Below are 13,785 nucleotides of genomic sequence, written 5' to 3' on the forward strand. Positions count from 1 at the left end.
CAAATTATAACCAGAATCCTACTTCTCACCACTTGCTGCCACTCTGGTCCAAGTGACCTTGACCTCCCACCTGGATTATTGCCAAGGGTCTCTCCTAGATCTGGCCCTTACCACACTTCAATCTATTCTCAACACAGCACTCAAAGTGATACCATTAAAACATTTATTCAAGTGTTCATTCAATAAACACACATAGTACTACTCACAAAGCACGTTTCTAAATACCTAAATATTAGGTTGTTTAATCCTTATAACAATTTTACAGATGAGAAAACCAAGACATCTGCTCAAGGTAACATGCTTAGGAGTGGCAGTGCCAGGAGTCAAACTGGAGGAGTCTGGCTCTAGATTCACACTCCTCAATACTATGTAATACCTCACTCTGCTCAAAACTCTTCAACGCAATAGATGTCAACCTTGGCCACTTATTAGAATTACCTGAGAGTTTTAAAAATTCCTGATGCCTATGTTAAAACACTGCCTCCCCCACCACCGCCGACCAATTAAATCAGAAACTCTGGGATGGGATCGAGGCATCAGTACTTTTTTAAAGCTTCCCCGATAATTCTAACATTCAGTCAAGGTTGACAACTATTGTTTCAATAGGATCCCATCTCATTCAAAGTAAAAATCTAAAAACCAAAGCCCTCATAATGACTGCTAGACCTCATCTGCCCTGTTATCCCATCCAGTACCATCCCAGTACCCACCTTACTCATTCATTTGGCCGCTGGACTCACCAGACAAGATTCCCATTCAAGGACTTAACTCAAAGTCACTTTCTCACTGAACACTTCCTTTTAGATCTTATCTAAAACTGCAAATCCTCCAAACCGTTCTGCCACTTCCATCTCGGTTCCCTATGTTATTCTCCTCCTTAGCATTTACTGGTATCTAACGAATGATACAGTTTACTCATTTACCTGTTTCTTGTTTTGTTTCTCCACACTGTAATGTAGGCCCCATGACAGCAGGGATTTATTATTTACTGTTGTTTCTCCAATGCCCAAAACAGTGGCTGTCACATGGAAGACCCTCAGTAACTACTGTTGAATGAAGTATGAAGTAACCCATAATAACTGCATCAAAGATTAACATTAAGTTTCCAGATAGGAAGTTGTTCTTCCTCATCAGACAAGAATCATTTACCAGATTTAACTGATTTATTTAAACAATGGAAGGAAAAAGGTTCAAACATTGTATTTCCATTTGAATTTATATTCTTAGTAAAAATTACATGAGGCAAAAACAGACACAATTATAACATGCCTCCCCCCACCCAAATTTCTCCTTCAGCTTTACTCATACACTAAGGTATAGTTAGATCTTACAAATCAATCATAAATTAACATAATCACAGTTAACACCTCATCAGTCAGGAACCAGGAAGCCAAAAAATAAAGCAAAACACAGAAACCGCCTGAGTGATACAAGAAAAAGCAAAGAAAAATTAAACTCTGCACAGTGAGACCTCATCAGGCCACAAGACTTCACTATTATTTGTTAAAACATGTCGAGTGGGACTAGTCCCATTCCCCACAATCACTGACAAACACAAAGATGAGGATATATAGATAACGAGGAGCAAACATCTGTAGTCAGGCATGGCTCTGGCACCCTATTCAGCACCATCCTTCCACTCTGTAAGAGCAGTTGACAGAAGAGAGGGAAAGAACTAGAAGTCTTCAGGGAGAACACAGGGAAAGGAAGGAGGTCTTTACCCAAAACAGTGGCAGGGGCCTCTAACAGAAGTCACTCACCAAGATCAGAGGGGCCTAGAAGAGACTCCCATCCCATTCTCCAGTTCCACATCTACTTACGCAGCAGACTGAGAGACGGACCCCGTGCGTCTACTTGAAAAGGGGGACAAAGAGAACTGATAAGAAATGGCAGGGCGCAGAAAGAAGGCAGACTTAAGTAGTCTGTATGCCACTATTTGACATCACAAGGAAGTGAGTTTCCAGTAGGTTGAATGGAAACCACAGGGTACCTGGACTGGAGTTGTTTTGCCATTATCAAACTATCTCTCTGCAGAGAGAAAAGATCTCCACCCCAACTCACACACATTCACGTAACCAGTGGGTAAACTGACAGGATGGGAGTAAGCAGATGGGTGTGTAGGTTGGAAAAGGTTTAGCTACAGAAAATTTCATACCCAGAAACTGCAGCAGGAGTCTCCCTGCAAGATCTTACCAAAAATGCCAGTTTGGTTGCCTATTAGTGGACTGCAGTGGCCTGCCACTGTTAATCAAGAGAGGACTTTAGCAGCACCAGTAACAAACACTTGTCTTTTTCTACTTCTCTTCCTGACATGTTTGTATCCAAGTAGATTCCTCAAGAGGGAAAGGAAAGAGGTATCCCGGGAGCTTACCACAAGCCATCCATACCCCAAGTGCTTCAGGAAGTAAGTGGCCTGACCATGGGGTAAGGAAGGGGAAACAAAAAACAAAAAACCTTTAAATTGAATATATATGAGATTGAACTTTCAAACTGGAATAGACTGGAGGGTTTATTTATTTATTTATTTATTTATTTTGGAGACAGGGTCTCACTCTTCTGTCACCCAGGCTGGAGTGCCACAACACAATCTCTGTTCACTGCAACCTGTCTCCCAGGCTCAAGGGATCCTCCCACAACAGCCTCCCAACTATCTGGGACTACAGGCACGTGCCGCCATGCACGTGGTGAACTGAATAAAATCAATTCAACTAATTAAAAGGTTTACTAAAATAAATAGCAAACGTATGTTTGCTTAAGCATCTAGGAATCACAAACTCACATGTTCCTTATTAGACAGTACCCACAAGAAAAAAAGTTACTTAGGGTCAAATGGTTTAATATTGCTCAGTAAGTGTAAAAGAGTTCTAGTGCTATAACAACAGGATGCTTTATGTTTACATAAAAACATCCCATATTTTTATGTTTCTAAAAATAATTAAGCATTATAGACAATCATCTAAAGCTACCAAGTTTTCTGCCCTTTCTGAAAGCATTCCTTTCAGATACCATGTCAATAAATTCTTAAATGCTGGGTATGTACTCATGAATGGTCAAAAAACCTAAAACCAAATTTTAATATTTACCTCCTACTGAAGTCATTTTATTGTATCATTGTAGATCTAAAATAAGATTTTTTAAACTTCAAATTTAAATTTTAATATTACCAAAAGTAAATTGCTCCAACATGAGAAAAGTAATTATTTGTATATTACGTTAGCTCGCAGTTGGCATCAAATAGGAAATACTTTAAGGCAGTTAGTGCTATCAAACCGAATATTTTCTAATAAAAGCAGTGTTACTATTGTCACAAATAATTACTACACTCTATTCAGAAAACTATCTTCCTCATTCTCAAGTAAGTTACTTAAACAATAACGACTTGACATCAAGCAATATGTCAATATCAAAGTATGACTTAAATTATGCTAATAAATTATTTCTTAGATTTCATTCTGGGTTACAAATTATCACACAATTAAAATAACTTTGGGATTTGCAGCACGACTAATAATAATAATAATAAGGAACTTCCAGGCTTAAGTCAAAAAGTCACTTTGTTTAAATCTCCATTAAATGATTTTTTTTGCGGGGCGGGGGGAAGTCCCCATAAAAATGTAAAAAGTTTCCACCTTTCCCAAGTATGTTCCTAGGAGTCGTCAATATTGTCACATCCTTTATGTTAGCAACCAATACTTGAATACTGCCCACAATGACTTTTTAAAGAAAAGAATCCAATGCTATTCTTAACATCCTTAAACACTTCTAAAAAGGTCCTTCCGGCTTATGAACTCATGGCAATTTCCTCACAATTGTATACTTATCCTGTTTCACTATCTCTCCTAGTCTATGACAAACTCAAATTTACACACCATCTTTCCTATTTTGTTACACTGCTAAAACTGGGGAGAAAAAAAGATAGAAACCTGCTACTTTCCCCCCACCAAATCGACAATGACAATACTAATTAACAAGATAAAGATTGGAAGCTCTGCGCGCGCCCGCGCGGTGTGTGTACACACATATATTTACATAATATATATATTCTTAATGTCACTAAATTCACAGTCATATACCTTGATACAGGTATACGCTACAAGAGAAAACTGTCAGTGGATACAGTGTAAGGTTTACGGCACCATAAAATAACTTAACTACTTTATTAATTCAAATTCTGTCAAACTTAAATACTCTTGCTTAAATGTGTCAGTACTCTAAAATGCAATTTTCCTTGGGAAAATTGGCCAAGATAAAAAAAAAAACACTTAAACTAACTCCACTGGGGGAAATATTTCTTTTGCCATACGTGTGTCAACATAAAAAATTAAGAGCATGAAAAGTAAACAGGCATTGTGGTCAGAATAAATCTTATTATTTTAATATAACGGGTCTTCGAGTTCTTCAGATTGTGAAGAAAAACATAGTTTCACAAAAAAACCATATAACTCTTACCCAAATTTTGCTGTAAATGGTTTCAGTGGCATCAAATTAACATAGAAAGTATGCAAGCTGAGTACTTGGGGAAACTAAGCAGATTGATCAGGAGTTCTAAGATAAAAGACAATGGTGTAAACCTCATAGTGCGCTGCTTGTTCCAGTCATTAAACACACAGGAAATAAGATTTTCTATTTAGAAAACTCACTCACAAGGGGCAGTGACTTCATTAAGACAAAGAAAATCTTATTAAAACAGTCCACGATCAATTGTAAAATAAGAAAACAAGTATTGCAGAACTGGAAGGTGAAACAGACGAGGAAAATGCAGAAACTGCCTGGATATTTGTTCCTTGAACCTCTTCTTGTACTGACCCCAAAGACAGCAAAGCAGTTTCATTATTTATATGCCCAGACCACGGTAGATGCTCTGCTCAGGGGCACAGGCTCACTAGAATTCCACCAAAGGCAGTAAACACTATAAGCAACAAGACGGCTTTCATTATGACACACTTTCCCCTCTTTCCAGGAGGTCAATAGAAAGCATCTGAAACAAACCACAAACCACTCAGGACGGCCCCAAAGCTCTGCGGTTGGCAGTTGGCCTCGGCGTCGAAAGACCTGGGTCTGGTCGCCTCCCCGATGCCACCTGCTTGACCTTGGGCAAGTCGCTTTCAACGCCGCCTCTGGCCACCTGCCCCGAAGGTGCGGAGGTACACCGCGGACACCGCCCGACTTCAGGGCCCAGGGCGGAGCCGGCTTCGGCCTCGGCAAGTCCTGAAGCCAAAACGCATTAAACACCAGGAAAGGATGCCCGGGGCCGCGCGCCCCGCGGGCACAGCCCTGGAGGGAGCCGCTCCGACCGGCGCCACCGGGAATCCCCGGGCAGCTGCGCGCACCGCGCCCCAAGCGGGATTTCTCTGCGGGCGGAGACGCCGAGGAGCTCTTTGGCCCCGAGACCGCCGCGGGCCTCCCACCCTTCCCCGCCGGGCGCCGCCGAGGGCTGACGTCGGGAAAACAATCGGGGACCCACGGGAAGAAGACGCCGTCCCCTCCCGCCGCCCCGAGCCAGAGCAGGTGAACCCGCCCGGCGGCCTCCAGGTGCTGTGGCGCGCGGGGCGGACGTGCGCGGAGGGGGCGCCGGACCCGCACTCACCCGCGCCCCCGGCCCCTCGGCGGACGCCTCCCCGCTCGCCTCAGCGGGAACCGCGCTACGGCGGCCCTGTCCCCCACCCCTGCTCCAGCGCGGCCGCGTTCGTTAAGCCAAACTTTACCGCGGCCTCGGCCCGGAGCACCCGCGCCGCCGCGGCCCCGGCTGCCACAGAGGCTTGGGCCAAGCCCGGAGCGGCGTCCACGACGGCCAGCCCGCGCACTGCGCACGCGTCCCCACGCTGCCTCAGCCCGCAGACGGCGGCTGAGATTCCGGAGCCGGCGCTCCCAGCCCGCAGAGACTACGAGTCCCGGCAGGCCCCGCGCGGGTCCCGGCGGCGTGGCGGGCCGGGTGTCTGGTGTCTTCCTGGTTCCAGCGGCGGCGGCCTCGGTGCGCCGGGGAGGGTTGCGCACTGAGCTCTGGGCCGCCGCGCCGCGGTGCTTCCTGGTATTCGTAGTTTTTGAGCACCACGGGCTTGGCTCGGAGGTGGAACTCCGGGTTTTCTGATGTCATCACCTAGAGCTGCGAGGAACAGGGATCTTTAAAAATAGGCTTCGTTAGTTTGCAGATAATTTGTTTGCAAGCTGTCCCATAATCGGTCCAAGTGGCACAAATTTACAGGCTGCGGTGTGACCTGGAGAAAAACGCTTTACAGCTCTGCGCGCCAATTTTTCGCTCTTCTCTCCCTGCAAATGTAGCTCCACCGCCTACTTACAATAGTGTTAACAGTACAAGAGGATGGGAGAGACTTAAAGAAGAATTAGTCGAAATTCTTTCAGCAAGGGTGGAGCATGAATATGTATTCTGGTAAATATTCCTTGAGTGTTTAACAATTTCTCGAGCACTTATTGTGTGCCAAGTACGCGATAGGCAACCCGGCATTCATCTGAGAAAGAGACACTGTCGCTGCCCTCAAGGAGCCTGCAGCCTGAGGGGAACTCGTCCTCAAACTAGCATAATCGTTCCAGATTTTAATAGAATGGCCAGACTGCGAAAGTTCAAGAGACAGTAGCGGCGGGGGGAGGAGGGAGGCTTTTCAGAGAGAGTGGCAAGGAAAGTTCTCTGAGGATGTGATATATGAGCTGAAACCTGAAGAATGAGAAATATTCAGACATACAAAGAACTGGGAAAGAATTACATGCCACGCCTTTCACAGCGCATGCCACTGTAGGCTCTTAATAAATATGTTATTTTCGTGTGCTTTTTCCTTTCCTCTCCCTGCACAACCTTAGATCACATCCTATCCCCTTCAAACCCTTTAAAAAATCTTTATCAACATATTTTAGAACATCCTTCCTATGTGAAAATGTACATGAAACAAATGTCCACTGGTAAGACAAGCTGTACAGCTGCTAGGACAGAAGACACAACCCTGGTGACAGGCTGGAATCTGACTACTTTGCCACTTCTTTATTTGCGAACTGGGTTAGAAGTCTGGGCTCTCAGCCTGGCCTCCTGACTTGTTTCTCTTCATGGGACATCATATAGGATTTTGAGTTTGTCTTTATTAAAATCTTAGAGGAAGCCTGCCTGTTACCTGAATCAGAGGTGTAGTGAACAGCCCTAGAATTTCCTGTGTAGACTTACCTATGTGACTTTATGCAGAGAGTGACACTTTGCCCTTCTGACCGAGTGACCTCAACTGTAAATGAGTGTCATCCACCCTGCCTGCCTTACGGAATGTTTTCAGAGTCTGATAAATTGATGGAGGTGAAAATATCTTGCAAACTGCATAGAACGACTCTCTTACTGCCTCTTTCAGACTTAGCATTTTCAATTGCCTTTCATTCAACGTGATATTTTGATTATCTTTTGGGAAACCTTAGCTATGCAGCTTTGTTGACATCTGTCCCTTTTGGGGGACTCATCTGTATAATGGTTGAAAGGGTTTGGCCTCACTACAATTTATAAAGTAGCCGAAGCAGATTGTTTATTTTGGTCTACACAGTGGGTTTTTGCTGATTTAACTGAATGTGTGGTTAACATTTAAAAACAAAAATCTAGGTGTCACCTGTCTTATCCCTCTAATCATTTGAGTTTGCCTTCCTTGGCTAGAATGTCTAGAAGGAGTCTCTAGCTTCTCAGTACTAGAATCCTAGAAGAGTCCAGATTGGAAATTTGTTTATTTGAAATTCAAAGTCAAATTCACATCTTTTATTTGATCTGAAAATACTGGTCCTGAGAACAGAACACTTAGGCCAAGAGCCTCTCACCCTCTCCAGGCTGGACCCACCGGATCTCTCTCCTGAATGTTGTTTGACATCATTGTTGAGTGGTTTGAAATTATTCCTTTGGCCAATGTGGTGGCTCTCACTTGTAATCCCAGCACTTTGGGAGACTAAGGTGGGCAGATCACTTGAGGTCAGGAGTTTGAGACCAGCCTGACTAACATGGTGAAACACCCTCTACTTAGTTAGGCATGGTGGTGGGCACCTGTAGTCCAGCTACTCAGGAGGCTGAGGCAGGAGAATCAATTGAACCCACATGATAGAAGTTGCAGTGAGCTGAGATCGTGCCACTGTACTCCAGCCTGGGGGACAGAACAGGACTCAAGAAAAAAAAAATTGTTCCTTTGTTCTTTTTGCATAACAAGCCCCCAGATTTTTTTGTCATTGAGAGCCATATTTACATACAGTGAAGAAAGCCAGAAAAGTAATTCAGTTTGCCCAAAGACACACAACAAGATAATCCCAGGACTGTTTTGAGGTTGCAGTATAACCAGAAATTGATAACTCCCGATCAGCCAATAAATACAGAGACCAAAAAAAAAAAAAGAAAAAAAAAGTTTTCTTTTTTTTTTTTTTTTTTTTTTTTTTTTTGGATGCAGAGGTTTATTACATAACAGTGCTTTCAGTGTTATTTAAAAAAAAAATAGTATGGGGAAATTACAGTCTGGGAGCAAACCAAGAACACTCCGGACACACCGAAGGCACTGAGGAATGCTGGAATATTCCGTTGCTACTTTTCATCTGAAGAAAAAGGAGGAGTCTGAATTCAAGGATCTGCAGTTTAGCTGTTTACTTTTTTTTTGGTGGGGGGGACAGTCTCACTCTGTTGCCAAGGCTAGAGTGTGGTGGCACAATCCCAGCTCACTGCAACCTCCACCTCCTGGATTCAAGTGATTCTCCTGCCTCAGCCTCCCAAGTAGCTGGGATTACAGGTGCCTGCCACCATAACAGGCTAATTTTTGTATTTTTAGAGTCGGGGTTTCGCCATGTTGCTCAGGCTGGTCTCAAGCTCCTGACCTCAAGTGATCTACCCCCTCCTCAGCCTCCCAAAGTTCTGGGATTACAGGCGTGAGCCACTGCGCCCAGCCTACAGTTTACCTTTAAAGTATCACTATCATCATTATCATCATGCTTTGCACGTATGAAGCACTTTGATGTTTCATTCAAAAATAGCTCTTGAGCCCCTTCCATATGCTTAGTGGTGGGCTCTGGGGCTTCCAGAAAAATGTCAGCCCCTCTGACAACACAAAAGCAGTGTACAGAGGCACTCAGAAAGTTCCTGAATGCTAGTCACCTCTCTAATATTTAACGTCTGCAGCATTTCCTGCATTATCTTTTTCCCCTTAGCAATGGTCACTTTCCTACATACTATGCAAGTATAATAAAATGTGGTTAACATTTAAAAACAAAAATCTAGGTGTCACCTGTCTTATCCCTCTAATCATTTGAGTTTGCCTTCCTTGGCTAGAATGTCTAGAAGGAGTCTCTAGCTTCTCAGTGCTAGAATCCTAGAAGAGTCCAGATTGGAAATTTGTTTATTTGAAATTCAAAGTCAAATTCACATCTTTTATTTGATCTGAAAATACTGGTCCTGAGAATAGAACACTTAAGCCAAGAGCCTCCACGTGGACAGGGATTTTACATTTTGTCCCTGCTTGTATCCTAAGTGCCTAGAACAGAAGTATGTGTTGAGTGATGAATGCCACAGCCCCCTTTATGGACAGAGCCAGCATCAGAAGCCAAGCAGGAGTACCTCCAGAAGCAAACCTCTGTTCTAACCAGAAATCAGAACCAATATAGAACAAGAATTAAACATGAACTGAACACTCTCTGAACCTGGCTTTGTTCTTTTTGTGTCCCCTCCAGAAACTGGGTAGCAGAGAGTTAAAAACGGCTCTTCCCTATTTTTTAGTGTAAAAATGGCACAAGAACTTCAGGCAGGGAGTCAGTGGGGTTGCTTCTGTGGGTGAAGAGTCGGAGCTGGCTCTCTGACCCTGCCACACAACTGGCACAGACCAAGTGAGGGGAAGCATGATTCTCAGTAATCACCCCGAGCAGGCACAGATTAAGTGACCTGCCCAGATTACCAATCAGGTGACTGGAGTCTCCTTCTGGAGCTAATTCTTGCATCCCAGGACTGGGGCACAATCTTCCTTCAGGAAGGTGCCACAAAAGACTGTCCATATTTTATGCTTACCAAGGTGCAAGAATAGGATTTCTAAATAAGTCAGCAACCAGCTCAAATTCCAGGCCCACAAAGGAAAAAAAAAAAAAAAAAGGGCATCCGGGGAGATGCTTGCCTCCAAGACTTGTAGAGGGCAGAACTAGGTCTTTCCTGCCTTAGGATTATCAGACAAGGAAGGGAGCCCAACACTGAACATCTGGATTGTACAGGATCTAAACTCGCTGAATGCCACTGGAATTCTAAAGGTCCCCAGCAACACTATGATCTCTGGGGTCTGGTGGGTTCCAACTGCATCTGCACCCTAGTTAGGTCATACATTAATTACCCTGACCACATGTAGCAGACCTGGGATGGTGGTAAGCCCTAAAACTGCAGAGCACAGGATGCTTGCTGTCATCCAAACGTGTGGACTCTTGCTCCAATGTGGTGTGAAAACTTGAAAAACAAGATTTTCTGAAATCAAGATGATCATCCAGGGCCACATTTGGGTTGCTAATGGCAGCACTGAAGTAGAGAGCATTCTAGAAGGGGAAGACCCCTTACAAACAAAGCTGCAGAGAGGATCTGGGAGCAAGTCCGTCTTGGGCTTCACAAGCTCCTTGGCCTGTGGGAATTGTACCTTAGGCCCCTTCCCCTCACCAGGCGGGGCGCAGTGGCTCATGCCTATAATCCCAGAACTTTGAGAGCGAGATGCAGGCGGATCACAAGGTCAGGAGTTCGAGACCATCCTGGCCAATATGATGAAACCCTGTCTCTACTAAAAATCCAAAAATTAGCTGGGTGTGGTGTCGGGCACCTGTAATCCCAGCTACTCAGGAGGCTGAAGCAGGAGAATCGTTTGAACCTGGGAGGCAGAGGTTGCAGTGAGCCGAGATCGCCTCACTGCAGCACTCCAGCCTGGGCACCAGAGTGAGACTTCGTCAAAAAAAAAGGAAGAGAACATAAAAGTCACTGCTTCCACCCGGAGAGCCTGGATGTCATGGGCCCCAGCCCTGGAAAGGAAAGTAAGAAGGTGGGACCCTGGAGTCCATCTGCCCTCACTAGCTGGGTGACCTTGAACACGTTACCTGATTCCTCTGACGATAGTTCCCACTTCACAGCCCCATCATTAGTCCTAAATAAAATAATGCAATAAAGATCTGGCACATAGTGGCTCCATCGATGTCAGTGATTCTATGATTTAGTTTGGCCCGATTCCCTGAACCCACTTGACCAAGGCGATAATACATTCAGAGTCTCTTACATGGGCAGTGGGTAGATTCTAAAATTACTTTGACTGCTATGGTCCTTGTTCATATGAGAGTGACTGGGATGGGATTGTGGTGTAGGATCTAGCGGAATTTGGTGCAATGGGGGAACAGAGCCTTGTGGATATGGTGCTGGGGACATAGCAGAGGCCTGACTTGAAAGGGCTCAGGCTACCAAGCTAAGGGGGTATTTGAATTTGTTTCCCCACAAATCGAAGACTTTTAAAAAGCACTCCCAATGATTCTAATGTGCAGTAGATGTTTGGTTGTGCACCCGACCCCCACTCTCTCCCAGCCACAAAAATAAATAAGTATAAATGAATAGACGTGGGAAGACTAGAGCAGGGCTGCGATGACGTCATCATTTCCCATCTTGTCTGGCTCGTTCAGAAACATTTCACTTTCATCTAAAAGCCTCCAGCTTGCCCTCCTCCCCCTACAACCTACCTGCCCTTAGACTAACAGCAGGGGCAGCTTTAGAAATAGCATGCCTTCCCTGAGCCCCTGGCATGTAAGTACATCTTTGTCCCTGACTGGCATTTAATAACAGTACTTTATGGTGAAACAAAAGCTGTAATCAGAGCCCAACAATAGAAGCTGCAGTCAGTGCTGAACAATACTCAGAATTCCTATGGTGATCCCCGCCATCCGCAGCTGTGAGAACCAGAAGTCACAAGCACGAATTCCATTCACAATTATTCGCCCAGTCCCACTGCGACTTATGCGAACCATGGCTTTCCTGACTCCTTGGCACGGCTTTCGAGGGGCTGAGAAGGGATGCCAAGCCTGGGCCCCAGCCAAGGGTAGCCAGGGCAGGTGTGCACGTGGGGCTGACTCAGAGAAGCCAGTGCAGCGGCACGGTGACAGAGCCAGACTGCTCCCGCGCTGGAGACTCCAGCAGCCATCTCTGCACCAGCACTTCATGCAAAACTTCCTTCACACAAAAGAAAGCTTTCTACCTATTTCCTTATCTGAAACTGCAGTCTGCACATTCTAGGATAAGCCCAGCTGCAGACTTCTCCTGCACCAAGTCCTGGACCCTTGGGGAAAGAGGGTCTTTAAGAGGGACTGCTCTCATGGGTGTCATGCACGTTAGAATCTGCTTCCCATTAGAACCATTGGGAGTGCTTTAAAAAAAGTCTTTTTTTTTTTTTTTTGAGAGTACAGTGGCGCGATCTCCGCTCACTGCAAGCTCCGCCTCCCGGATTCACGCCATTCTCCTGCCTCAGTCTCCTGAGAAGCTGGGACTACAGGCGCCCTCCACTGCGCCCGGCTAATTTTTTCGTATTTTCAGTAGAGACGGGGTTTCACCGTGTTTGCCAGGATGGTCTCTATCTCCTGACTTCGTGATCCACCTGCCTCGGCCTCCCAAAGTGCTGGGATTACAGGCGTGAGCCGCAGCGCCCTGCCAAAAAAATTCTTAAGACCCTACCCCAGACCCATCTGAATCTCTGGTCGTGAGGGACTGGGATTACTATTATTTTTTCCTTCTTTTCTTTTTGCTTTGTTTTGAGGTATAACTTAAATATAGTAAAGTCTACAACACTTAAGTATAAAGCTCAATCAACTGTGTGTCCATCATCCAGGGTGAGATACAGCTCCAACACCCCAGAAGGCTTCCTCTAGCTCTAGCAGCCGGAGGTAACCACTATTCTGATTTCTATCTACATGGATTAGTTCTGTCTGTTCTTGAACTTCATGTAATTGTCATTACACAGTATGTATTATACTCTTTCGGGTCTAACTTCTTTTGCTCAACATTGTGTCTATAAAATTTATCTTCGTCAATGTGTGTTGTATTGCTGTGTAATATTCTCTTTTGCACACAAAGCACAATTTGTCTATTTTCCAGTTGATGGACATTTAAATTTCCAGTTTTGGGCTATTATGAATAAAACTGCTATGAATGTTTTTATGCAAGTCTTTGGTGGACAATTGTACTCTTTTCTCTTGGATATTGGGTGGAGTCACTGGGTTATATAGTAAGAGTACATTTAGCTTTATAAGAAGCAGTGAAACTGTTTTCCAGATTGGTCCACCAGTTTTACTCCAACCAGCAGTGTATGAGAGTTCCAGTTGTTCCATATTCTCGCCAGCTCTTGATACTGTCAACCTTTTTATTTTAACCTTTCTAGTAGATGTGTAATGGAATCTTACTGTGGCATCAATTGTTTTAAAAGACCTTCAGATGATTCTAATGCACAGCCAGGGCTGGGACCCAAGGATCTTATCTGCTTCAGTTTACAGACAGGAAACTGAAGATAAGAGGAGAAAGAGTCAAAGTCAAACTCAGAGCTCCCCACTCCCGGTCCAGGAATCTTCCCATGATACCTCTCCCTGGATGCTTAGTATTTGTCTGCCTTCCTGTCAGAACAAGGACAGATCTGGGCCAGAAACCGAGCATGACTTAAGCATCTTAGCACCACTGAGAGGGAGAAGGAATTGGCAAAGCACCTCAAGTTGGCTCCAGGGAGAGCATGTATGTGGTCTGAAGCACCACAGCCCAAAAGCAGAGAAAATCCAAGCCGCTGTCAGTACCTGGAG

At 44.7% G+C, this 13,785-nt stretch overlaps 1 protein-coding gene across 2 annotated transcripts in view; it reads right to left on the reverse strand.

The window, feature by feature from the left end:
* PLEKHA1 (pleckstrin homology domain containing A1) overlaps positions 1-5,882 on the reverse strand; it is a 58,093-nt gene extending 52,211 nt beyond the window's left edge. Inside the window, exon 1 of one of the 2 annotated variants that reach the window (XM_023224323.3) lies at positions 5,706-5,882. The gene's annotated coding sequence lies outside the window, so the exon portion shown is untranslated. Of the gene's footprint in view, positions 1-5,587; positions 5,606-5,705 lie in introns of those variants that run through there. The other variant, XM_023224324.2, reaches the window with a different exon arrangement.
* Between the last annotated feature and the right edge of the window lie 7,903 nt (positions 5,883-13,785).

The sequence above is a fragment of the Piliocolobus tephrosceles genome, chromosome 9 (assembly GCF_002776525.5).
Source record: "Piliocolobus tephrosceles isolate RC106 chromosome 9, ASM277652v3, whole genome shotgun sequence".
Lineage (NCBI taxonomy): Eukaryota > Metazoa > Chordata > Mammalia > Primates > Cercopithecidae > Piliocolobus > Piliocolobus tephrosceles.